The following is a 27659-nucleotide window of genomic DNA, read 5'->3' as shown; positions in this document are numbered from 1 at the left end:
TGGAGCACAGGGGTCTCCATGGACATATTGGCCATTCTTGTACCTCATAGAGGCAGTCTGGATAATTTTTTCTCTGGCTTTAAATTGGTTAAACTTTTGCTGGTGTTTGTAGTCCTTTGTATGTCTGGAATGTGAGTTTTTCTATAGGCACATGAACGTGTCATTAATTTCTTCTTCTACCCATCTTACCTTACTTTCTTTGGTGGTTTATCTGAAGCACAAATGCTCATAGTTATGATTCTGTTAGGCTTTAATCTCCCAACACAAATTTGGCCTGATCCAGTCACAACAACCTGTGCCCATGTCCTTTTCCTAGAATTTGCACATCTCATTTCATACTTTTAATGTAGAATTCTGAATGAATTTTATTGGTGCTGTTTCATAGTCACCAGCACTTGTTATTTTTTCACGAGGGGATACCAAATTGCACCAGAAGCATTTCTTCTTGGAAAAAAAATTGTCCTGGAACTAGCTCTTATAAACCAGGCTCGCCTGGACCTCATTGAGATTCGCCTGCCTCTGAGTGCTGGGATTAAAAGTGTGCACAACCACAGCTAAAAATATTGATCTTAAAAATGATTTTGCCATTAGTGGTTGCCAAGAATTGAACTTCTGACCTTTGGTAGGGCAGACAGTGCTCTTAACCACTGAGCTATACCTCCAGCTCTTCTTTCTGTAGACAAAAGAGGGCACAAGACCTCATTGCAGATAGCTGTGAGCCATTATGTGGTTGCTTGGAATTGAATTCAGAAGCTTGTAAGAGCAGGCAATGCTCTTAACCACTGAGCCATTTCTCCAGCCGCTTTTTCCACTTCATTAATTAAACCAGGTTTACTCTTGTTTAGGTTTTTGTTGCTGTGAAATTACCATGAGCAGGGTAATTTAGAGAAAAGAAAGTCTAGTAGGTGCTGGCTTACTTCCAGAATAGGATATGTTAAAGGCCAGACCCACTCCTCACCTACTTGCTTTAGTCATCTACTTCTACTGCTTCCATCTGATTGATCACACTCCTGAACTCACCTAGTAGGACAGAGCCCAGCTGTTCTCAACCACACAGACTGGGAAAAGGTCAGCAACAGACAGGCATCCAATTTGGGCTTTAATGTTTTAAAACTAGATTTCATTTCCCACAGAGGTTTTCAGAGTGGGAATTAGGGAGACCCGGGAGGGGTGAAGGGATAAGAGATCACTTTGGCTGACCTCTAGTGGACTCTACACCACACTGCAGAGAAGGCTGTGATTATTCCTCCAGCTCAGATGCTGCAAGGGGGTAAACTGTTTCTGGCCAGAGTAAATACTCTCACTGGAAACTGAGGAACCCTGCAGAGAGCCTGCAATCAGCAGGACTGTGCTGCATTCTAATAATCTGAAGAATACAAATTCATCTCTAAATGTGATATTCTTGAAGGAAAATAAAGAGGCAGAGAACATCCTGTCCTTCACAATTGACCTCCCACTTCTAGGTTTGGGGATACCACAGGAATATTATGTGGGGAGACATAACCTAAGGAATGAGATACTTAGACTACACTAGAGATCCCCAGAAGACTAATAACCAAGCATATTGTTGCCTGGGCAATTCCTAGTGATTAACTAACTCGATACTCTGAACTTTCTTTCCCTGGCTGTGGTTGGGAGCCTTGCCAAATGAACAAAAACCCAAAGAGTTCAGAGATCCTAAACTTGTGGTTGCCAGGAATCGACCTTCTGACCTTTGGAAGGGTAGCCAGTGCTCTTAACCACTGAATATTCTCTCCAGCTTTTCTTTCTGTAGCCAAAAGAGGGCAAAAGACCACATTAAAGATGGTTGTGAGCTGTTATTTGCTTGCCTGGAATTGAATTCAGGACGTTGGAGGAGCAGGCAATGCTCTTAAACACTGATCCATCTATACAGCCCCTTTTTCCACTTCTTCAACTAAACCAGGTTTACACGATGTGGTGTGTGGATCACATCTGTATTCCCATAACATGTGGAGTACCAGGGTCTCCATGGACCTATTGACTGTTTGTGTACCTCATAGAGGAGGTCTAAATAAATTTTTTCTCTGGCTTTAAATTGGTTAACCTTTTGCTGGTGTTTGAAGTCCTTTGTATGTCTTGATGTGAGTTCTTTTTCAGGCAAATGAACTTGCCAGTATTTTCTTCTTCTGGCCATCTTGCCTTATTCTCCTTGGTGGTGTCTCTGAAGCATGCTAGCTCACGGTGATGAAGCTGTTAGGCTTTAATCTTCTAACACAAAGTTCTGCCTGATCCAGTCACAACAACGTGTGCCCATGTCCTTTCCTAGAATTTGCACATCGCATTTCATACTTTTAATGTTGCATTCTGAGTGAATTTTATTGGTGGTGTTTCACAGTCACTAGCACTTGTTTTTTTACAGAGGGATAACAAATTGTCCCAGAGCCAGTTTTTTTTGGAAAAAAATTGTCCTGGAATTAAGTCTCATGAATGAGGCTCGCCTGGACCTCATTGAGATTTGCCTGACTCTGTGTGCTTGGATTAAACGTGTGCACCAACACAGCTAAAAATATGGTTCTTAAAAATGATTTTGCCATTATGTGGTTGCCAGGAATCCAACTTTTGACCTTTGGAAGGGCAGACAGTGCTCTTAACCACTGAGCTATCTCTCCAGCTCTTCTTTCTGTAGCCAAAAGAGGGCACAAGACCTCACTGCAGATGGTTGTGCAATTATGTGGTTGCCTGGAATTGAATTTCAGACTTTTCAAGAGCAGGCAATGCTCTTAACCACTGAGCCATATCTCCAGGCCCTTTTTCCTCTTCATTAAATAAACCAGGTTTACAAATTTGGTGTGTGGTTTCACATCTGCATTCTCCTAACATGTGGAGTACCGGGGTCTCCATGGACCTATTGGCCGTCCGTGTACCTCATAGAGGAGGTCTAGATAAATATTTTCTCCGGCTTTAAATGGGTTAACCTTTTGCTGGTGTTTGTAGTACTTTGTATGTCTTGGATGTGAGTTCTTTTTCAGGCACATGAACTTGCCAGTATTTTCTTCTTCTGGCCATCTTGCCTTATTCTCCTTGTTGGTGTCTCTGAAGCACACTGGCTCATAGTGATGGAGCTGTTAGGCTTTAGTCTTCTAACACAAAGTGTGCCCATGTCCTTTTCCTAAAAATTGCGCATCTCATTGTATACTTTTTATGTTGCATTCTGAGTGAATTTTATTGGTGGTGTTTCATAGACACCAGCACTTGTGTTTTTCACGTGGGAATACCAAATTGCCCCAGAATCATTTCTTGTTGGAAAAAAAATTGTCCTGGAACTAGCTCTTATAAACCAGGCTCTCATTGAGATTCGCCTGCCTCTGACCACTGGGATTATACTTGTGCACCACCACAGCTAAAAATATTGTTCTTAAAAATGATTTTGCCATTAGTGGTTGCCAAGAATTGAACTTTTGACCTTTGGAAGGGCAGACAGTGCTCTTAACCACTGAGCTATCTCTCCAGCTCTTCTTTCTGTAGCCAAAAGAGGGCACAAGACCTCATTGCAGATGGTTGTGAGCCATAATGTGGTTGCCTGGAATTGAATTCCGGACTTTGCAAGAGCAGGCAATGCTCTTAATCACTGAGCCATCTCTCCAGCCCCCTTTTCCACTTTTTTCACTAAACCAGTTTTACAGGATGTCATGTGTCGATCACATCTGCATTCCCCTAATGTGGAGTACAGGGGTCTCCATGGACATATTGGTCGTTCGTGTACCTCATGGAGGAGGTCTAGATAAATTTTTTCTCTCGCTTTAAATTGGTTAACCTTTAGCTGGTGTTTGTAGTCTTTTGTATGTCTTGGATGTGAGTTCTTCTTCAGGCACATGAACATGCCAGTTTTTTCTCCTTCTGGCCATTTTGCCTTATACTCCTTGGTGGTATCTCTGAAGCACGCTGGCTCATGGTGATGGAGCTGTTAGGCTTTAATCTTCTAACACAAAGTTTTGGCTGATCCAGTCAAAACAACGTGTGCCCATGTCCTTTTCCTAGAATTTGCACATCTCATTTCATACTTTTAATGTTGCGTTCGGAGTGTATTTTATTGGTGGTGTTTCATAGTCACTAGCACTTGTGTTTTTCACGTGGGGATACCAAATTGCCCCAGAATCATTTCTTGTTAGAAAAAAAAGTGTCCTGGAACTAACTCTTATAAACCAGGCTCGCCACGACCTTATTGAGATTCACCTGCCTCTGAGTGCTAGGATTATAAGTGTGCACCACTACAGCAAAAAAAGGTTCTTAAAAATGATTTTGCCATTACGTTGTTGCCAGGAATCGAACTTTTGACCTTTGGAAGGGGAGACAGTGCTCTTATCCACTGAGCTATCTCTCCAGCTCTTCTTTCTGTAGCCAAAAGAGGGCACAAGACCTCATTGCAGATGGTTGTGAGCCATTATGTGTTTGCCTGGAATAGAATTCACGAAGTTGCAAGGCCAGGCAATGCTCTTAACCACTGAGCCAACTCTCCAGCCCCCTTTTCCACTTTTTTAACTAAACCAGGTTTAGTTTATGTGGTATGGGGATCACATCTGCATTAACCTAACATGTGGAGTACAGGGGTCTCCATGGACCTATTGGCCATTCATGTACCTCATAGAGGAGGTCTAGATAAATTTTTTCTCTGGCAATAAATTGGTTAACCTTTTGCTGGTGTTTGTAGTCTTTTGTATGTCTTGGATGTGAGTTTGTCTTCAGGCACATGAACATGCCAGGATTTTCTTCTTCTAGCCATCTTGCCTTATTCTCCTTGGGGGTATCTCTAAAGCAAGCTGGCTCATGGTGATTGAGCTGTTAGACTTTAATCTTCCAAAACAAAGATTTGCGTGGTCCAGTCACAATAACTTGTGCCCATGTCCTTTTCCTAGAATTTGCACATCTCATTGCATAATTTTAATGTTGCATTCTGAGTGAATTTTATTGGAGGTGTTTCAGAGTTGCCAGCACTGGTTTCTTTCACTTGGGGATAACAAATTGCCCCCGAATCATTTCTTGTTGGAAACAAAGGCCCTGGCCCTGGCCCTGGCCCTGGCCCTGGCCCTGGCCCTGGCCCTGGCCCTGGCCCTGGCCCTGGCCCTGGCCCTGGCCCTGGCCCTGGCCCTGGCCCGTATGTCTGCATTTGGCCTCATAGATCTCAGCAGGCAAGGCTCTTAACAACTGAGCCATCTCTCCTGCCTTTTCCTTCTCTTGCCAGTAGAGGGCACCAGACCTCACTGCAGATGCTTGTGAGTCATTATGTGCTTGCCAGGAATCGAACTGCTGACCTTTGGCATGGCAGGCAATGCTCTTAACCACTAAGCTATCTCTCCAGCTCTGCTTTCTGGAGCCAAAAGAGAGCACAAGACCTCATTGCAGATAGCTGTGAGCCATTATGTGGTTGCTTGGAATTGAATTCAGGAGGTTGTAAGAGCAGGCAATGCTCTTAACCCCTGAGCCATTTCTCCAGCCGCTTTTTCCACTTCATTAATTAAACCAGGTTTACTCTTGTTTAGGTTTTTGTTGCTGTGAAATCACCATGAGCAGGGCAACTTAGAGAAAAGAAAGTCTAGTAGGACCTGGCTTACTTCCAGAACAGGAAATGTTAAAGGCCAGACCCACTCCTCACCTACTTGCTTTAGTCATCTACTTCTATTGCTTCCAATTTTTGATCACACTCCTGAACTGACCTAGTAGGACAGAGCCCAGCTCTTCTCAACCACACAGACTGGGAGAAGGTCAGCAACAGACAGACTTCCAATTTGGGCTTTAATGTTTTAAAACTAGATTTCATTTCCCACAGAGGTTTTCAGAGTGGGAATTAGGGAGACCTTGGAGGCGTGAAGGGATCAGAGGCCACTTTGGATGACCTCTAGTGGACTCTACACAACACTGCAGAGAAGGCTGTGATTATTCCTTCAGCTCAGATGCTGCAAGGGCTTAATTTTTCAACTCCTAAACTCTTTCTGGCCAGAGTCAATATTCTCACTGGAAACTGAGGAACCCTGCAGAAAGCCTGCAATCCGCAGGAGTGTGCTGCATTCCAATAATCTGAAGAATAGAAATTCATCTCTAAATGTGATGTTCCTGAAGGAAAATAAAGTGGCAGAGAACACCTGTCCTTCACAATTGACCTCCTACTTCTAGGTTTGTGGATACCATGGGAATATTTGTGGGGAAACATAACCTAAGGAACGAGATACTTAGACTACACTAGAGATCCCCAGAAGACTAATAACCAAACATATAGTTGCCTGGACAATTCCTAGTGATTAACTAACTCGATACTCTGAACTTTCTTTCCCTGGCTGTGGTTGGGAGCCTTGCCAAATGAACAAAAACCCAAAGAGTTCAGAGATCCAGTTACTGGGCATCCACTAGACTGCTTCTCCCTGTCTGGGCTCCTACCTCATCTGGGACATAGGCAAGTGATGCTATAGTTTGACTTCTATGTCCTTTGGCAGTTTCTTCAGCTTCAGTAGGGTCTGACGATATTCCTCCAGTCTTTGATGTTCCTATTCATTAGAAGGTTGTATTCTTATGGCAGTGTTTTCTGCACCCATATGCACATGTGTGTATGCATGTACACAGACACACCCAAACACACACACACACACACACACACACACACACACACACACACACAAGTACATGGATGCACACATACCAGCACAGTGCATTGCATCCACATGTTTAGTTCCTAGCTAAACTAATTTAAGAAGAGATCTCCTGGGATACTATAGAGGAGAGAGTTAACTTTCATTTGCCCACACCCTCTGTACCCACATTCCAACCCAGGCAGAGTGATGTGGTGATGTGGTGAGGATTATGCATTTTTGGTCTCTTTTGATAAGTTTTCAACTTATTTCTTCTTTACAAGTGCAGTATAAAGTAATTAGCCTGCCTGTATTTCTATGAACCACATGCATGCCTGGTAATGTGGGCGAAGATCAGAGTGGACAGATCAGTCAATGTAGTGCTTGCCTTATAAAGCCAAGCCGCAAATTGTGGTTGCCAGTGTTCCTTGACAAGTTATCCCAGCTTGCATAGCAAGTTTTCCAGGCTGTACATTAAAGGCTTAGTTTCCTGGTACAAGACCACTGCATGATGGTAGACCAGCCCCTTGCTCTCACCCAGTGCTTTCCAGTGGCTCCAAGGAGGGCAGCGTCCCCTAAAAGGAGCTCTCTAAACCACAGGTTACCTCAATTTCAGCCTAATGTGCTCAAGCAATGAGCACAGAAAAATCTCTACAATCAGGAATAAAATTTAAACCTTTCCATGCATTAGATGAATGTCTCAGAGATTTCTCTAAGTATCAGCAGGCTGACTAACACATGGTCAAATGAGTACATGTACTTCATGCTTAACAATATTCCATGGAAAGGCTGGACGTCATTGATTTTTTTACTCATGAGTGATGGGAATTTGAATATTTGCTGTTTTGGGGGTGCTCTTAGGAATGCTTCTATATTCTCTGTGGACACTTCTCATTCTGGGATCACTAGGTCATCTGGGAGCTGCTATTCAAGTTTCTGAAAGTTATACATAGCTTCTAACGGGGCTAGACAATTTTACACCATAGAAGTATCTGAGGGTCCTCATTTCTTCCAATCCTCCATCAGGCCAATTTTAACTCAGTATAAAGAAGTTTGGAAAGAAAGCAGTCTCTGAGTGCTGCAGACACAACATGCAGTGAGTGCTTTAGACTAGGATGAGCCTAAGTGGGCTGCAAGAAGACAGCCTGGTCTCACACCTCAGCATGACTATGGAACTTCTGCTGGCTTGAGACACCTCTGCAGTTCAGAATATCTTAAAGGATAAAATCCAGGCTAAGATCCAAGGACAAAGTTAACTGAGCCAAGGTTAGACAAAGGTTAAAGAATAAATGACAGTTGGCAATGATGGCCACTATCAGCTGCTTCTCTTGGACAATAAATTTTTAGATCTCACAAAAGAACAACTGCTCCACAGTAAGGAATGGCATAGTAAGGAACACCAGGGCCCATTATTAGTAGGAGCAGCCCTATCAGGAAAGTACAAATGGCCTGACGCCCTTCCCCAACCTCAAAATTCAGCTGGAAAAAGTAAGAAAAATTTTGTTATGTTAAAATGCAGAAACATGGCTAGTAATATTTATTTTTAAATGTATCTAAATGTATATATTGACTTGGCTTGATGTGTCCTTTCTGCAACCCTTACTGACCGCCCAACCTTAAAATTTACTACTGGATCTTCTGGTTATTGTGTCTGATATAATAAGCATTAAAATTGTATAAAAATAATAATAATATTTTTAAACAATACTTTAAATTCTTATCTTAGGACTTACAGATTGTCCTTGAGATATGGGTTAAAATCTGTATAATTTATAGCAAAATTTGACTTTCAGCAAATGAATAAAGACTTATACTAAAATTTCCATACGTGGGGATGTTTCAACTCCCATTTAAAATGCGTATACACATGTATGACTTAAATTTAACTATATAAGAGCTTGATTTAATTACTCATATATGTGCTTATAATTAAGATGCAAATATTATTTTTATGATTACATGTTATATAACACTCCTTAGTCTTAATGAGCTCTCTCTACATTGCACCTCTGTACATCATATTTCCTTCTAGACTAAGGAAGCAACAAGTTTCAAGTGTTTTTAATTGATATGAACTTTTATATGATGATAAGAATTTAAGATCATAAAGATCTATTCAGAGTAACAAGAACTAATTTAGAGATTTACACATAAAAGCTTATGTCTTTGCCAATTATCTAACACCAAGACTTCAGAAACTTTAACAAAATGACAACATCTGTTTGATAAGTAAGGTATTTGATAAACAAGATATATAATCTGTGATAAAATACCTGCCCCTCAGAGAGGTTTCTTTTTTAGGACTGGAGATTTAGGCAGGGGACCCATGGCGATGTTGGCCTCTGTGTTCCTCAGTCCCTGCTCAGGGTCCACACCCCACCTCACAAACCACTTTTCTCCTATTCCCATTTGGCCCTGGGGTCTTTCCTTCATCACTTTTTCTTCTTTCTCATGAGACAGTATTAGTTTGGTACAAACCTGTTCTGCTATTCCCAATAGGATGGCTCTCTTAGTTTCTTTATTGAACTCATCATCTACTATTAAAGGATTGTATTTTGATACTAAAAGAGCTTCAATTAAAATCATTATTTTAAGACTAAATCTGGCAGGAATGTAATATAAAGTCCTAGTTATGAAAGCTAATAACACATTGTAGACTGTTAATAAATACAAGTTAAGAGTCATCTTAGTAATTACCAAGCTCTTTGGTTATAGTCATGCTAAGCACTGATGGGGTTATTGCGGGGAGAAGCCTTACCTAGTGCTCTGTGTGTTTAGGGCAAATAACTGGTAGCAAGGGTTGTCTGCTGAGATCTCTCTAATGGACAGACTGCCCTCACATGCTCAGAGATCTGCAGAAAATAGCAACTAAATGTTTTCTTTAAAAGCTTTGTGTAATAGAGAGGCAAGCCAGTTCCGGACATCTCCCCGATTTCCTGCAAAGAAGACTGATGGAAGCAGAAGAATCTCTAAGCAGAACTGGCCTCAAAATTGGCAGAACTAGCCACTGAGAGAACCTGCCTTTCACCTCAAGCTGCAAAGACCCTCTTTAGATGGTGGATAAAAGAGGACACTGGGGAATTTAATACCTAGAGTTGCCTAAGTCCTCATGCCAGGGAGACTTGTGGGATCTTCAGGGAACTTGGAGGCTGACCTCTGCCAGCTGGAAGACAGATGTTGCCCTATGACCTGCCCTTAACGACCAAGGAGGACCTTGGGGTAGCTGTCTAGACAGCCAGCAAGTAATTCTCCGTCAAATTTTAAGCAATAATTCAGGTAAAGTTTACTCCCTTCAGAACTCTGACACAGTTTGAAAACTAATACCTTTGCCAACTTAAAAGCAGCACTCAGGGCTTCAGCTGCCTTCCCAGTTCTCTATAAAATTCAAGTCACAGACCTCACTCTCTTAGTCTCAGTAGTAAGTCCAGACACAGTTCACCTTGTTACCAGACTCAAAAAAATAAAAAAATAAAAATAAACTCACAAAAGAGATTTCAGAATAACTTCTTACCATTCCTTTGTTTACAGGAACTTACATTACAGTGACTGTGCTCGGTGGTCTGCTACTTGGAATTAATGGCAAATTAGATAAAAGTTGTTTTAAAATGCAAAACTTAGGATGTGAGGGCCTAAGGATGTTTGAGGGTCTACGAAAGTGTTTTAAGACGTGTAATACAAGTTATGAGGGTCTGACGATAAGAATGTTTCAGGGTACCTAAAAGTGACTTAAGGTGCATAAATGCAAGTTACAGAGGTCTGAGGACAAAAAGGCTTAAGTACTGAATAAGCAAAAAAGATTTGAGATGTTTAAAAGAATAAAATGTGTTCCAGATATCTCTCTCATTACGCTACTGTTATATTAAGACTCCAAAATTCCATAGTCTTAACATGAATTGACAAAATTCTGATAAGCTATTAATCTAGCTCTGGCAGAATACTACCACAGTCACCATAGCCACAAGCTCAAGATTTCAACATCCCTTTGCTTGTTTCCTAACTATAGACCTCAAAGACGCTTTGTATTGCACAGAAAACACCTGTCTGAGTTTTCTGGATAAAGAAACAATGCTAATGCTTTCAACCAGATCTATACATGGTACAAGTATACTGTCATTTCTACAGTATGAATTTCACGACAGAATATAAACAGATTCTCTGATTTCCCTCTCTGCTTCTCTATCCTTTGTGTACAGGAGGGCTACTGATTTTTTTGAGCTGATCTTGTATCCTGCCACATCACTGAAGGTAGGAGTTCTTTGGTAGAGTTTTTGGGGTCACTGATGTACACTATCATATCATCTGCAAATAACGAAAGTTTGACCTCTTCCTTTCCCATTTGAATCCCCTTGATCCCCTTATGTTGTCTTATCACTATTGCTAGAACTTCAAGCACTATGTTGAAGAGATATGGTGAGAGTGGACAGCCTTGTCTTGTTCCTGATTTTAGTGGAATGGCTTTGAGTTCTTCTCCATTTAATTTGATATTAGCTGTTGGCTTGCTGTATGTTGCTTTTATTATATTTCGAGATGATTCATGTATCCTTAACCTCCCCAAGACCTTTATCAGAAAAGGGTGTTGAATTTTGTCAAATGATTTTTTAGCATCTACTGAAATGATCGTATGTTATTTTTCTTTCAGTTTATTTATATGATGTATTACATTGATAGATTTTCAAATGTTGAACCAGCCCTGAATCTCTGGGAGGAAGCATACTTGATCAAAATGGATAATTTTTGATGTGTTCTTGGATTCGGTTTGCCAGTATTTTATTGAGAATTTTTGCATCGATGTTCATGAGTGAGATAGGGCGACAATTGTCTTTCTTGGTTAAGTCTTTGTATGGTTTAGGTATTAGAGTAACTGCAGCTTCAAAAAAAGTTTGGCGAGACCCTTATGTTTCTATAATGTGAAACACATTAATGAGTATAGGTATCAGCTGTTCTTGGAATTTCTGGTAAAATTCTGCATTAAAACCATCTGGTCCTGGGCTTTTTTTTTTTTGCACGAGAGTTTTTTTTATATGTATATATATATAAAAGTTTCTATTTCCTCACAACTTATAGGTCTATCTAAATTGTTCACCTGTGCTTGGGACCAATAGGAGTCCTGGTCTCGAGCTGCTCTTCCTTGCTAGAGACCTTTACTTTCCTTCTGATTTGAGTTACTAAAGGCTGTGTCAAAATTGTTTACCAGCTCTGCTTCACAAGCACACTTTGCCTGGGCCTTGAGGATCAGAGGATAAGGTTTTCACCTGTTGGCCCACTTGACTGTTGGGTGCTAAGCCTCCAGGGTGCTATTGAATAAAGGGCTTCTTACCAGTGCCTACAGGTCCGTGTCTCTGTCTCTCTGTCTGTGTGTTTGTGTATTTTAACCTCTAGCCCCTTAGCCCTAGCTCACAAACTGTATGGTAGCACATAGAGCGCATACAGGCATGGTGTGCTGCACACCTGGTCTTGATTTAATTTGGGTATTTGGATTTTATCTAAAAACAAGTCCATCTCTTTTACATTTTCCAACTTTGTCACATATAGGCTTTTTAACAAGACCCAATGATTCTCTGAATTTCCTCAGTGTCTGTTGTTATAACTCCATTTTCATTTCTGATCTTGTTATTTTGCATGTTCTCTCTCTTCCTTTTAAATAGTTTGGATATGGGTTTGTCAATTTTGTTGATTTTACTCAAAGAATGAGCACTGTTTCCTTGATTCTTTGGATTGTTTTCTGTGTTTCTATTTTGTTGATTTCAACCCTCAATTTGATTTTTCCAGTCTTCTCCTCCTTGGTGAGTCTGCTTCTTTTTTTTTTAGAGCTTTTACCTGTGCTGTTAATTCTCTAATGTGAGTTTTCTCCATCTTATTTTAATTTGTGAATTTACCATTATGAACTTTCCTCTTAGCACTGCTTTCATAATGTCGTATAGGATTGGGTATTTTGTATCTTTATTTTCATTAAATTTAAGGAAGACTTTAATTTCTTTCTTTATTTCTTCCCTGACCCAGGGGTGGTTCAGTACTTGACTGTTCAGTTTCCATGAGTTTGTAAGTTTTCTGGGGGTTGAATTGTTGTTAAATTCTAACTTTATTCCATGGTGATTCGATAAGAATCAGGTGGTTACTAAAAATATTTTTTGTATCTGTGGAAGTTTGCTTTGTTACCAAGTATGTGATCAATTTTCGAGAAGGTTACATGAGATACCGAGGAGGTATATTCTTTTCTATTTGGGTGGAATTTTCTATAGATGCCTGCTAAGTCCATTTGATTCATTACCTCTGTTAGTGGGGCAATCAGGCAGGAAATAGAAGCAGGGCAACAAGAACATGAGAATTGTGGGAAGAGGAAACTTGGTCTGCACTGTCACAGAGGAAATCAGACATAGAGGAAGCAAAATGAGAATGCTTCACTAATAACAGTACCAAGCCACATGGCTAACATAGACAAGAATTATGGGTTACTATATGATGTAAGAACTAGTTACTAAGAATCCTGAGCTAATAGACCAACCAGTTTATAATTAATGTAGACCTCTGTGTTTGGGGGAGCTGATTGGCTGTGAGATTGGCAGGATGGAAATCTCTGTCAACAAATGTATAGACTTCTGTGTGTTTATTTAGGACTGAATGGCTGCGGGACCAGGTGGGACAGAAATCACTTTCGACAGAAGGTTCCATTGGATGTTGAGAAGGTATGTGCTTTTGTATTTGGGTTGAATGTTCTAGAGATGTGTGTTAGGCCCATTTGATTCATAACATGTTAGTTCTTTGATTTCTTTATTAACTTTATGTCTGGCAGACCTGTCCAGTGGTGAGAGTTGGGATACTGAAGTCTCGCCCTATTCGTGTGTGGGGCTTGATGTGTGATTTAACCTTTAGCAATGGTTCCTTTTACAAATGAGTGTACCCTTGTATTTAGGGCATAGATGTTCAGAATGCAAACTTCATCTTGATGGATTTTTCCTTTGAAAATGAAATGACCTTCTTCATCTCTTAATTAATTTTATTTTAAAGTCTATTTTGACATTAGAATAACTACAACAACTTTTTCCCCCCAGACCATTTGATTGGAAAATCTTTTTCCAACTTGTTACTTTGAGGTAATGTCTGTGTTTGAAGTTGTGGTTTGCTTCTTGTATGCAGCAGAAGAATGGATTCTGTTTTTGTATCCAATCTTTTAGCCTGTGTCTTTCTGTAAGCAAATTGAGTCAATTGATATTAAGGGATGATAATGACCTGTGATTGCTAGTTCCTGTTATTTTTGTTTTTGTTGGTGGTGGTGATATTATGTTTGTATGTGTTTTTACTTAGGAATATGCTTGTGTGGCGATATATATTGCCTGTGTTTTTGTTGATATATCTATCTTCCTTGGGTTGGAGTTTTTCTCATAGTACTTTCTGTTTGGCTGAGTTTGAGAATAGATATTGCTTAAATACGGTTTAGTCCTGGAATATCTTGTTTTCTCTGTCTATGGTGATTGAAAGCTTTGCTGGATATGTTAGTATTTGCTGGCATCTGTGCTCTCTTAGTGTCCGCATAACACCTGACCATGACTTTCTGTCTTTCACTGTTTCCACTGAGAAGTTGGGCTAAATTTGAATAGGTCTGCTTTTATATGTTACTTGGCGTTTTCCTTTGCAACTCTTACTCGTCTTTCTTTATTCTGTATGTTTAATGTTTTAATTGTTATGTTTTGAGGGAATTGTTTTTGGGTCCAGTCTATTTAGTGTTCTATAAGCTTCTTGTATTTGATATAGGTAAGTACTTTTAGCTTGGGAAAGATTTCTTCTATGATTTTGTTGAATTGATTTTCTGGGTTTTGAACTAGACTTCTTCTCCTTCCTCTATCCCTAATATACTTATGTTTGGTCTTTTCAAGGTGTCACAGCTTTCCTGGATAGTTTGTGTTAAGAATTAGTTGGATCTTACATTTTCTTTGAATCTATTTGCTCTATGATATCTTCAACTCCTAAGATTCTGTCTTCTGTCTCTTGTATTCTGTTTTTGCTTGCATCTGTAGTTCCTTATCATTTACCCAGATTTTCCATTTCCAAAGTTCTCTTGGCTTGGGCTTTCTTTATTGCCCCCTTTTCAATTTTTAAGTCTTGAACTGTTGCCTTCACCTGTTTGACTGCTTTTTTGGTTTGCTTTATGGGAGTTATTGATTTCTTCTTTTCTTCCATTTTTGTAAGGGATATTTTTTTCATTTCCTCTTTCAGTGCCTCAGTATCTCCATAAGGTTATTTTTAGTGTAATTTTCTTCTACTTCATCTGAGTTTGTATGTTCTGGTTTTCTTGCTGTAGAACCAGCAGTTTCAATAATCCTTTAATTATAGTGATTTTTATGCATACTCTTGGCTTTGGTCTTTGATATCTTTTATAGAAGACTGCCAAAATATACATTGCCGTTGTTCTACTGAAACTATTGATTCCTCCTCCACGATTTTTATATTGTCAATAGCAATATGTTTTATCCAGCAGGCACTGGAGATTTTCATTGTCCTGGGGAGGCATGTGCCCCACAGTGACTGAGAATGACTGGACCATGTTTGAACTGGGGTCTGTGAGAAACCCCCTAAGGAATTTGCCAGTGCTGACAGCTTACCTTGTTTGTCTCTTATTTATCTGAGTTTATTGGTGCAATGTTGGCCTTTGCCTCATCACCTATATAATTCAGAATATTGAGACTTTTTATTTTTGTTATTTCCACAAGAAACATTATTTGTATGAATGCCCTCTCTACAATCCTTTCTCAGATGGCCCATTCTACCACAATAAAAACATTTGCTATTTTGATGACTTTTCATACCTTTGGAAATTTCTTCTCCTACCCAAGCCTCAGTCAAGCCTCAGCCTTATAATCAAATGACTCAACATTGATTGGGTGCAGGATCCATTCATCCATTGGTGCTGATCTGACCTTTAATGGTCCAAGTATCATTTTGCATTCGAAGTTGGCATTTTCAAAAACCAGAGATTCAGTAAGTACTTGTCTAGCTTCTGGATCTGTTACCCCTATTTGTACAGCTTAGCTAATCTTTGTAAAAAGTCACTAAATGATTCTCATGAGCCTTGCATGGCCTTAGTGTATGATTCAATTTTCTTCCTAGTTCTTGAATCTGTGTCCTAAGCATTCAAGGCTGATGTATGGCACAGAAATAAGATGTATTCATTGTATATAGCTTGACTATCTGGATCAGTGTAACAACCCTCACCAAGAATTTAATTTTGGGAGGCCTCAATACCTCCAGTTCTCCCTTGATGATCCAGGGCTTTAGCCTCTTCTCTCCAATAACACTTCCACTGTAACTGCAATCCATCTGCTAGCATGGGTGAGACTGATTGAAGCCAATCATTTTGAGTAACCATATTTCTTGAGGCCTATGTCTTTAACAACTTCCTCACATATGGTGATTGCATGTCATAAGATACTACTGCTTGCTTAATCTTTTAGATCTTTCAAATGTATAGGTTTCAATTGACATTCTGTATATCCTTTTGGGTATTGAGAATTTGCTGACTTTTCAGCGGTAGTAACAGGATCAATAGCTAATACTCTTGGAAAGTCATCTCTGACTCTGAGCTATTGGCAATGCTAAATCTTTACTACTGTCCTTTGCCTGTCCCTCCTCTCCTTGCTTATCAGATCTGACAAGGTCCTTGATTGATTCAAATCTTTTTATCACTGTCTTTTGTAAAATCTAAACCTCCTGACCTCTGAATATTTCTAATGAGTTCCTCAAATCAATTAATTTCTAGTTATCATTCTCCACATGGTATTTCAAGGTGTTACATTTTTTCACTTATATCTTCTTATCCATAGATATTTTTGGATGGCATGTAGACTGCCTTCTTGGTGGGATGTTCTATCTCCTGGCTTATCATACCTTTTTTAACAGATGTTGATGGTCAATTTCAAAAGTATGAATCTTTACAGATAACTTCTCGTTACGAGTCAATAAAGACTGTATCATTTCTTAAAGTCTCTCATTCTTGACTCATTATGAAACCATGTCTTTAGCGATATCATGTGAAAAAAAAAAATAGCCACCATGGCCACAAAAATATATGTACCAGGTAGGTCATACAGCTTAGTTCTTTCATCAATCCATTCATAGCAGAAACAAAAATATTATTATATTCCTGGGTAGTGATATTGTCTACAATTATCTTGGGATTGATTTACAATCTTCAAATTTATTTGTTTATTTATTTATTTATTTACCAATCAATCTGATACTTAGGTATCAAGTTAACTTACCTCCCTTATAATTTTGAGAAAATTGTTGTAGGTGTAATACTATGGATTTTTCAGCAGGTGTCACAGTTGTGGCCGTAAGACAGGTCCTAGATCAGGGCCTGAATCAACTGAGACTCAGCAAAAATATTTAAAAGTAGCACACCTTCACAGGGAGAAATTTGAGCTTCATGGGCAGAAGCTCAAAGGACTCAGAGCTTGCAGGCAATTGGGAGCTATGAAGTTGCTGGTGGATTTTAGGTCAGTGGTTCTCATGGCTCCAATCTGGGAATGCAAGCCTGTGTTCTAGGTGCAGGCATAGAGCTCAGGCTGATCAGAGCAGGCCAAACAGCAGCTGGACCTCAAAAGCAGACCCTAGCTTGGGTAGCAGCAGTGAGCCACATGGGTCAGAGAAGCCACAGAGGAGTTGCCGCAGGAATCTGCAGGCACCAGTTACTCAGCCACTTAGCTGGCAGGACTGAGCCACACAGGGGTAGTAGGGCTAGAAATTACCAAGTCACTATTGTGGATCAGCCAACCCAAACCTTGCTCAGCTTTCAGGCAGTTAAAGTACATGAGACCACGCCCAGAGTGGGCCAGTATCCTAAAGGCTATTGTCTGGAGGAGTTCCCGCAACACAGGGGCTGCTGGGACCAACAAGTCTGAGAGCTGGGATTCTGACATACAAGGCGGCAGTCACTACTATGCAGTTCAGAGGTTGGGGACGGAGCAGCTTGTTAGTTAGAAGAATCTAATCATTCATAAAAGAAATATCTTTGAGTGTAACTAATTCATGGGAAAACCCAGAGCATTTTAGTTGCTGAAACAAGATACCAAAGCAGGTGGAGGAAAAGCCATGCACAGTTCTACAATAAAGTGAAATGTGTCCTTGCAGATCCGAGAACTCACAAATGGAGCAATGTGTATTTTAGCCAAACTGAGCTTCGGGTGACCCGTGGTTTACGCTAAGGGGACTCCGTATAAGGAGAAATTTGCTCAAGGTGAGTTTCAGATCTTCTGTGCTCTTTATTTGGACAATGACTCTGTGTAGGGAGTGGGCATCTGTTTTGGAGGTGTCTCATCCCAGAACCAGTTTTTAGGATTCAGGATATTGGCAAAGTCACACCCCTTACTGAAGTGAGGGTATGGGGCCAAGTTACTGTTGAGGAGAGGAGCCAGAAGCTCTTGACATTGCTCTCCTAGTTGGGACACACAGGGTGCAATCTACCACCCCAGCAATGAAAGTGTGAAAGACTGTCTTTTAAGGAGCTGCCCAAGCCCAGGGCCAGGGTTATGAGTTATGCAGGTACCTGACTGCATAGCGCACCCCAAATGCAGATACCCACAAGTATAGCAGATCTCAAGTGTGACGCGAACTGTTTGTAAATGGTTGGGGCATGGAGATTCATTCTGTGATTCTGCGAGTGACAGAAGAGCTCTACAAAGCCTCATTTGCATACTCTACCCAAAGTTCCACTGTGCCAGGCAGCATTTCTCAGGAGAGTCGTAGGCTGCTGTGTTCATTCTTTGCTGCACCAAACCCAAGAGGAGCAGGAATGGGGACATTTTTCATATTTTTCTTTTTTCCTCCTTCTTGTAGGAGTGAGATTCAACTCAGGGCCTTGTGCATGTGAGACAAATGCTCTGTCACAGAGTTGTACCCAAATCAGTTTTCTGTGTACATATCAAACATCTGTAGCTTATCAGGCTACCTCCCTTGACTATGGTGCAAATGGCCAATAAGAGACCTGTTTAGCATCTCAGACAAGAGTAAGCCCTAAACACCAGCAAGGGAAGTATATGTGTCTGAGAAAGTCAGCATCAACCTTTGTGGGTCCTTTAGCTGTAACCTCTGTCAAACTTTAAGCTAAGTAAGAAAACAGAGGATTTGGATTGGAATTTTTGTACACTCTAACCTCAGCTCTCTTGGTGTATTAGTGATGGAGGAGGGGTCATCTTTCTATCTGTTGCTTTCATTGGTTAATGAATAAAGAAAACTGCCTAGGCCCATTTGATAGGCCAACCCTTAGGTGGGTGGAGTTAACAGAACAGAATGCTGGGAGAAAAAAGGCGAGTCAGTCAGTCCCCATGATTCTCTCACTCCAGACAGATGCAGGTTAAGATCTTTCCTGGTAAGCCAGCTCGTGGTGCTACACAGAATATTAGACATGGGTTAATCTAAGATGTGAGAATTAGCCAATAAGAGGCTAAAACTAATGGGCCAGGCAGTGTTTAAAAGAATACAATTTCCGTGTAATTATTTCAGGGCATAGGCTAGCCGTGCGGGCGGCTGGGTGCAGGGGATGCAGCCCCGCCACTCATATCACAACATATTAGTCCAGTGTTCTTTGCTATACAGAAATATTCAGTCAGCTGCTCTATTTAACTTACAGATTTAGAGGCTAAAAGGCCAAGGTCAGGCAGCCTCATATATGGGCCTTCGGAGAGACTGTTGGCAGGTGGCATTATGGCAGGTATATGACATGGAGCAGGAAGAGATCACACCATGAGACAGCAAACCAGACAGTGATTGGGGTCCCATGAGAACTATCTTAATCCCTCCCGAAGGCAGCACCCTCCATGATAAAGTGCCACCTCACATACCACATTGTCAAGGACCAGGTTTTCAATAATGACCCCTGGGGAGAACTTTCAAACCATAGCTCAACCACAATTCAGTTTCTCTGTCATCTGCCTCAGGCTTCGTATTTGAAATGAGAATAAAACTTCTCTCACCACATTGCTATGATAAAAAGATAATAGACATAAAATAGTGTGGAAATTGTAGTTGTTAGAGTACAGTGCCACTTGTCCTCTATCATGTTTGTTCTTCCTTTCCATAGTACAATTCTTTATGATTTATTTCTATTTTCTGACTATGAGTGTTTGGCACAGATGTGTCTGTGCATTGAGTGTGTCTGATGTCCATGGAAATGAGAAATGTATATTAGATCTGGAGTAGTGGATGTGAGCTCCCATGTGGATTCTGAGAACTGAACCTGGGTCTTCTGCAAGAGCAGCAGTGCCCTTCTCCACTGAACCATTTCCCTAGCGCCAAAGTAGTTCTTTGCTTAGCAATATGTAAGGGTTGTCCCTGTGATTCAACTGCCTACATGCAATTTAGCTGTTCCATGTTGACTATATTTCCTAAATGACTTTTAACATCAACTAGTCATGATTCTAAAATATGAGGAATAACAAACTGTCGTGTCCTGGAGGATAATATTACAGAAGTAGTTGTAGTGACAGCTTCCTCATGGCTTGATTCACGAGAGTCCAGCAGCGAAATTTCTGCCCTCACTCACCTTTCTGAAATGCAAGTTGGACCTACACTGGGTCACAGTAAAAGAAAGAGTTAAGAATCCTGGTCACGTATTAGAGTCATTCCTTTTGACAATCTTTTAACATTACAGTAGAATGCTTTTAAAGGTAATGCCAAAGCTGGAGAGAGCACTTTGTGGTTAAGCACACTGACTGTTCTTCCAGAGGACACCAGGTTCAATTCCCAGTAACTACACTTGGTTCACAACCATCTATTACTCTAGTTCCAGAAGACTCCATGCCATTTTCTGACTTCTGTGGGCAATATGAAAAGATGGTGTACCCAGACACCCTGACAGACAAAACAACAATACACAGAAAATAGACGAATTCTTTTTAGGAAAAGCATAAAGGATAACATCAGTGGTAGTCATTCTCTGTCCTTGCCTATCAGGATGGGTATGTGGCCTCTGATGACGGAGAAGGAAACGCACATCCTCTTGAGCCAAACCCTCAGTGCCAGATCCAGGATATTATGGGCCAAGAGCATATATGTTTCATAGCTGACTCTTCAGTTGGTCTTGGTCTTCCAGGCACCCATATGAGAAGTATAAAGACCGAAATGAAGAGTGGCTAACTCTGAGAGAATTTGAAATTAAAGGGGGATATGAAAAATACAAAAAATGGAAAAGGATTCATTGCAATGGATGCCGTCTTCAAGATCTGATAAAGGCATGCTGGTGGCAGATAGCTCCATGTTTCCTGGGTGAGATGGTGAAATAATGGATACCTGCGTTACAAGATTGTCCCACAGTTCTTCTCCCAGGTCGTTGTGTCACACTTGTTCTTCAACAGCTGAGTATCATGGGTCAGACCTGTAATCCCAGCACTTGGGGATGCTGAGACAGGTGATCGCTCAGAGATCAAGGATGGCTTATACTCTGTAGTGAGTTCCAGGAGACGTTACAGAGTGAGGCCTGCCTCAACTCCACCGACACAAAAATAAAAGTAAAAGAAGAGAAATCATTTTGAAATAAGTTCTTAGTTCTTCACTTTTATCAACCTTGTAAACTGGGAAAACCAGGAGGTTTCCTTGGTAGCTGAATCTATTTCTTATGATGTAGGGTACACAGATCTTTCTAGAATGTGACTCAGATGTGTGTCATCCTCACAATAAAGAACAAAAGTTTTCTCATTGAGTATTGGCTGAGCTGCATCTAAAGCATAGGGAGTACAGGTGAGAGCCCCTGGCCAGGGCAAGAATCCACCTTCATACCCTGCCTGCAGTTACTATTGTGGAGGAGAGGAGTCTGTAGGAAATGATGCTGCAGCTAAGGGGTGGGATGGCTATTTCTGGCTTTAGGACTAAAAACCATGTCGTGGAACAGTCTTCCCTGAGCTGGGTCATGGAGGACAGTTCTGACAATGTGTACAATGCAGCTATTTACACAGGGATAGAAGAGTATGAGAAACCAGCCCTCAGTGTGTCTGGAAGCTGTAGGTGATCAAGTGAGTTCCCTTGTTTGAGCTCATGTGAAAATCACCAGGACAGGAAAAGGGGATCTAAATGTTTCCTTGACTCATTGTGGGGCACATGGGGAGTAATTTCAATGAAGACAGCTTGTATTTAACAAGGGTACATACAGACAAAAATATCGAGAAGGTGGTTAGAAATACCTCACTCACAAACTAAAAGCAAAGACTCTCCCATCTTGAACTCTCTGTCTTTCAGGAAGGACATCTACCAGACCCACATAGGATAAGGGGACAGGTAATTATTCTGTTCTGATGTCTCAGACTATTGTCTATAAATTGTTTGTTTTCCATCTCTGTGCCTTTGTAAGTTTGAAAATTGACAAATTTGTGTTTGATCAAATTTGATTTATTCTGTGATGTTTATATAGTTGCGATTTCACAAGCATAAGAGGCCAGGGCTGCTTTGAGCATCAAAATACTTGAGATACAGGTGGGAACAAACATTGGGAACCATCAAATAAATGATCTTTTATGCTTTCAGAGGGAAAATCCAACAAGCCCAGAGTGAACAAGGAAGAATATAACTGCCCTGTGACCTTCTGCCATGATGTCTGAGGCCCTCATCTGAAAATTGTTAGTTGTTCATCTCTGGCATGTTCCTTTTAAAATTCAGTGATAATAAAAATGGATTTTATCATATGGCAACAACCCATGTAATGGGACCTGTCTAAGAAGAATCATATGGTATCATGTATGGATATAGAATTCTGCTAACATCTAGGACAAGTGAATTATGACAGTGAAATCCTTTATCCAAGCTACCAGTCATCCCAAAAGAGCTTCTAACCTATTGTCTCACCCCAGAATAACTGAAGCTGCCTGTCACATAGAAGCTTTTAATTCACCATCTTACCCAATAAACATGGAAGCCATCTACCACCAGAATACCTTTATCATATCTTGAAGACGGCATCTATTGCAATGAATACTTCTTTTCCATTTCTCTGATTTTTCATAACCCGCTTTAATTTAAAATCTCTCACAGTTAGCCACTCTCCATTGTCGGTCTTTATACTTTTCATATGGGTGTCAGTAAATCAAGACCAGCTGAAGAGCCAGCTATGAAAACATATGCTGTTCCTCATAATATACTGGATCTGGGACTGAGGGTTAGGCTCAGGAGGATGTACATTTCCTTCTCAGTTATCAGAGGCCACACACCCATCCTGATAGGCAAGGACAGAGAATGACCTCCACTGATGTTATTCTTTATAGTTTTCCTAAAAAGAATTCATCTATTTTCTGTGTATTGTTGTTTTGTCTGTCAGGGTGTCTGGGTACACAATCTTTTCTTATTGTCCACACAGGCCAGAAAAATGGCACTGAATCTCCTGGAACTGTAGGAATAGATGGTTGTGAGCCAAGTGTAGTTGCTGAAAATTGAACCTGGGTCGTCTGTCGTTAAGCACCTGGACTGTTCTTCCAAAGTGTTCTCTCCAGCCTTTGACATTACCTTTAAAAGCATTCTACTGTAATGTTAAAAGATTGTCAAAAGGAATGACTCCAAATGTGACCAGAAATCTTACTCTTCAGAAATGTGAGTGAGGGCAGAAAATTTCCTGCTGGAGTTACCAGTTTTAAGATAACTTTTGTTACAGAATTTTATTCATACTCGATTTTTAAAGAATAGTTTTAAAAATATTTAAATTTGTGAGACTGTGTGACATTTGTGCTTATAAAATGTTTCATGTAGTAATGATAATATCTTTAAATTTTAGTTAAAATTCTCATCTCAGGATTTACAGATTGTTCATGAGATATTGGTTAAAATCTCTATAATTTAAAACAAAATTTGACTTGAAGCAAATGAATAAAGACTTATACTAAAATGTCCATTCATCATTGGTATATATATATATATATATATATATATATATATATATATTTCAACTCCTATTTGAAATGCATATACACATATATGACTTAAATTTAACTATATAAGAGCTTATTTAATTACACATATATGTGCTTATAATTAAGATGCAAATATTTTTACAATCATATTTGTAAAATATAAAGGGTCTGGGTACACCATCTGTGGGGGGGGTTGCAAGGATTGAGACATGGAGGGAGGCTGCAATGCTGAAGGAAGAACAACCTTAATTTTGCCCCAAGCTAGAGCCTTTTTATACCTTTAGGCTGGCCAGAGACATGCTGAGCAGCCACAAGTCAAGATCAGGGCAGAAGGCCAGAAGAACACAAACATCCTTGTTTATTTCAAGGAAGCTTAGCTATAGCTCAGGGGGAGGAGGACAGCCAGATCACAACTTGTGTGTCCCATGTATCCTCAGTGTCTGTCCTCCTCACCCCCACAGCCTTTACCTCATAGACCCAAGGCATGTTTGGGCGTCATTCAGCTGTGTCAGGGGCCCCATGCTGCTTTGCTATATGCTCCCATGTTGCCTCATTGTCTCCCTCCCTTGAACTGTTTGTGGCCCTCAGGCTGCCTCCGTGCCCCCCCCCCACTGTCTCAGTATCTCACTGGCAGACTTGGTGTAACAGTGACTGCATGGATATCACCCAGACTGTCTCAGTGTCACCATATGCTTCTTTTGTGTCCCCACAGCTGTCAATGTGTGGCCATAACTACTTCAGTGTGTCCCTGGTTGCCTTGGTGTGTATTCCTTTCCTTTACTGCTACTACAGAACACCCCCCAGCTGCCTCGGAATTCCATTGTGTGCTGTGTTGAATTGGATGAAGAAAGAGGTCACTCCAAATGAAATCTTTCAGCTTGTAGCCTTGGGTAGCAGCAAATGTTCAGCCTCTGATAGACTGAATCTCAAGCAGCAGTACAAAGGCATATTTACCAAATGTTACACAAAGTTGTTTTTTGGGCAAACAAGTTCGTCATACCAAAGCCCTTAATCTAATCTATGTGCTTTTCTATAGCATCACGCCCCTTCTACTTTAGTTCTTATTATGTAACATTGGCAGTACCCAATAATCCAAGACCATCAGGTACATCAGAAGCGTCTGTGATTGCAGGCATGCAAAGACTGTAAAGATGCTTCAGAAAAACAACTCTGTCAACAACAGAAAATAATCACTGATTTTTAACATTTTCCTTGAGGCTACAGTTCTTTTTACCAAACAACTGTTCTGTTCTATTGTTTACCCTGATAAAGTGACTCTGCTCTAACCTACAATGCTCCCTGCCCCACAGCCATGTAAATGTCATCCAGACTGTCTCAGTTTCCTTCCCCTGGCTGCCTCAGTACTCCCCACCCCCACCCTTGCCTCAGCACACCCCAGCTGCATCAGTTCCCCGAGGCTCCATGGGTGTCCTCACCCAACCCCCTACTGCCTAACTGTCCCCTCAGGGTTCATGGGTGTTTTGACCTTTGTTGGTGTCCCCCACAAGTGTACCTCAATGTAGCTATGGTGCCCCCTACACTGCTTTAATGCCTCACTCTTGAGTGCCTCAGTGAACCCCCATGTCATTCCCTATGAGCTCATGGGAGCCAATTACATTCAAATTACCTCACCTTCAAGTCCTGAGAAGGTAGAATAAAACAGTTTTATGGTGCTCTAATAGAAGACATTTTTGAAGAGCAGAGAACTTGTATAAAAAGGGGAGTTCTCAAGAGTTTTACAAGAAAAGTAGTAAATAGAGGAGGGAAAATAACTTTTCTTTTTACCCATCTTAGGTTCCTTGTTGGGGACTTCAAAACTAAACTGTGATTAACAAGATAGCAGTATGAAGACTTACTAGTATAAACTTTCATTGCACCAGAGCCTGCCTAGTGTTGCTTATATGGATATGCTTTTAGGATCAACTACTTAGTCACTTAATTCTATAGAACATATTAGGGGCTCGTCCCTGAACAGAATGACTTTCCCCCTTTCTTCCCTTTTTTAGCAGCCCTTAATGGTTGTAGTTCTCTGTCTAGGGATGGAGCCTTGTGAGATATCCCAATGCATATTGGCATGTCAACTTGTATTGCCATCATATAGGTCTTGTTTAGGTGACCACGTTGTTGAGACTTCATCAGTAGCTCCACTGTCATAATTAGAAGACACAGCAGAAGTAATCCTCCCACCATTTTTTTAGCAATGTCCTCTGAGCCGTTGGGGTAGGGGTTGTGCTGTAAATGTATACACTGGGGCTAGGCACCCAAGGGTCAGTTAGAACAGCAGTCTTCTGTAGGACAGGGAGAGGTTTGGAGCTGAGATTATTTGAACAGTCAAAGACAATGATATGCCAGAGGATGAGTATGTTACACTCATATATACCGCTTCTGTAATACACCTAATCCTCGTCCTGTAAACTAGACAAATAGCATCAAGTTAAAAGATAAAGAAGAAGGAGCACAGCAAATAAAGGAAATAGAGTCAGAAGGGTGGGAAACACAGGCAGAGCATCGAGTCAAAGACAGGGCGAATGAGATCCAGGGCATGTGCGCAGTTCAATGCTCAGATGGAGCAACTGGTGAGGACCAGGAAGCAGGAGCATGCAGTGTTTTGTGGAGGATATACTGCAAATCCCAGCTCTTCTGCTCATTACAGGTGCACCAGGCTAAGCGCAAATACAGACAACATGGACTTCTATCTCTTTGGACCCTTCTGTTTTCTTTCTCTCAAAGGAGAAAATCTCATGTGATCTAGACAGACCCAGGGCTCCAGTAAGGACATGAGGACATCTCCAGTGACTGAAACTGTGACTGCATGGTGCTGCATACATATAAGACATCTCCCCCATTTCCCTCCTCTTCTTTCTCCTTTATTTCCCCTATCCCCTTTCCCTTCCTTCTTGAAGATTTTGCTAAAAGAAGGGCTGCCTCTCTTGGCACCGCTGTCCTCTGCTCATGACCTTTGTGGGCCATGGTGGCACACACAAACCTGACATAGACACTATTCAGCATGCCCCAGTGCCCTTCCTCTTTACCTCTGGGCAGCAGCAGCCAGGCCAGATCCTCTGTGGAGCTTGGCATTCCTGAGCTGCCAGCTTCCTAAGCTCATAAGCACAGGCCTCTGATGCTCCTCAGTGGAACCACAGTGAGAGTGGGACACCAGAGATGTTCCTGCCCTGTTTCAGAACAGATGTCAGGCATTTTCAAGCATTAATTTTGTGATTATTTGCTATAGCAACCAGAGAGAACTAATACAGACTTTCTCTGGCTTTTTCCCCGAACCCCTCTAAGAATTAACAAATGTATAAAATGCAAAATCCAAGGTGCTTAGAAGAGTTTCTTTTTAAGAGTTCCCTGGTCCTTTGGGATTCATGACCCTCTGGCATGCCATCACATTTGTCAAGACCAGAGTTCTTTACTTCTCTGTACTATCTGTCCCAACCAACTGTTTCTTTGAGAATGCAACTGTTCCTGTCTGCAGTGTTCTTAGAGGCAAGCCCATCGCTGTAGCTTTTAATCACCTGTGAACATCCTGCTTGATGCCCCTTCCTCTAAAGGAAGGAGAGCTGCAATTACTATCTGGCTCCTCCATCCTCATTTGCATCTTAATATATATCCATTATGACACTCGTAGCATTATGTTTTTTCATCCCCATCCATTCAACAATGAAAGTAAATTTAGGTTTTAGTAAGAAATAGATTTGTATGTTTCAAAAGTGCGTTTTCTGTGGTTTGAGCATGCAATGTTCCCTCTAGGTTTATGTGTTTGAACACTTGGTCTCCAGATGGTGGCACCATTTGGGATGTTTGTGGAACCTTAGATGGTGTCTTGTTGGAGGAAGAGAGTCACTAGGAGCCAGGCCTTGAGGTTTTATAACCAGGGCACACTTTCTGTTTGCAGATTCAGTATGACTGGCAGCTTCCCTCCCTTGCTGCCATGCCTTCCCTGCCATGCTGAAATGCATCCCCTCAAACTAGAAGCAGAATAAAGAATAAGAATAAACCTTCTTCCTCTAAGTTACTTCTTGACCCAGGAATGGGAAAAAGTTACCATCCCAGATCCATTCATAAAAGTCAAAAAATGATTCCAGTGTTTCTTTTTGAAAATATATACATTTTTCTTAGACAAAGACAGAACAAGTAGACTGTAGGTATATCTACCTATTTACTATCTATCATTTGACTGTAGTCATGGATTCTGAGT

The 27659-nt window shown here is 40.9% G+C and overlaps 1 long non-coding RNA gene across 1 annotated transcript; it reads left to right on the top strand.

Moving 5' to 3' along the window:
* Positions 1-12277: 12277 nt before the first annotated feature.
* On the top strand, positions 12278-17756 carry LOC130870767 (uncharacterized). Its single transcript, XR_009056796.1, has 3 exons — positions 12278-12361; positions 13191-13261; positions 17703-17756. It is a non-coding gene; the product is annotated as an uncharacterized LOC130870767 (long non-coding RNA).
* The last annotated feature ends 9903 nt before the right edge of the window (positions 17757-27659 follow it).

This window comes from Chionomys nivalis, chromosome 3, assembly GCF_950005125.1.
Source record: "Chionomys nivalis chromosome 3, mChiNiv1.1, whole genome shotgun sequence".
NCBI classification, from domain to species: Eukaryota; Metazoa; Chordata; class Mammalia; order Rodentia; family Cricetidae; genus Chionomys; species Chionomys nivalis.
The sequence above is the reverse complement of the archived record's forward strand: the minus strand, read 5'-3'. Positions and strand labels throughout refer to the sequence as shown.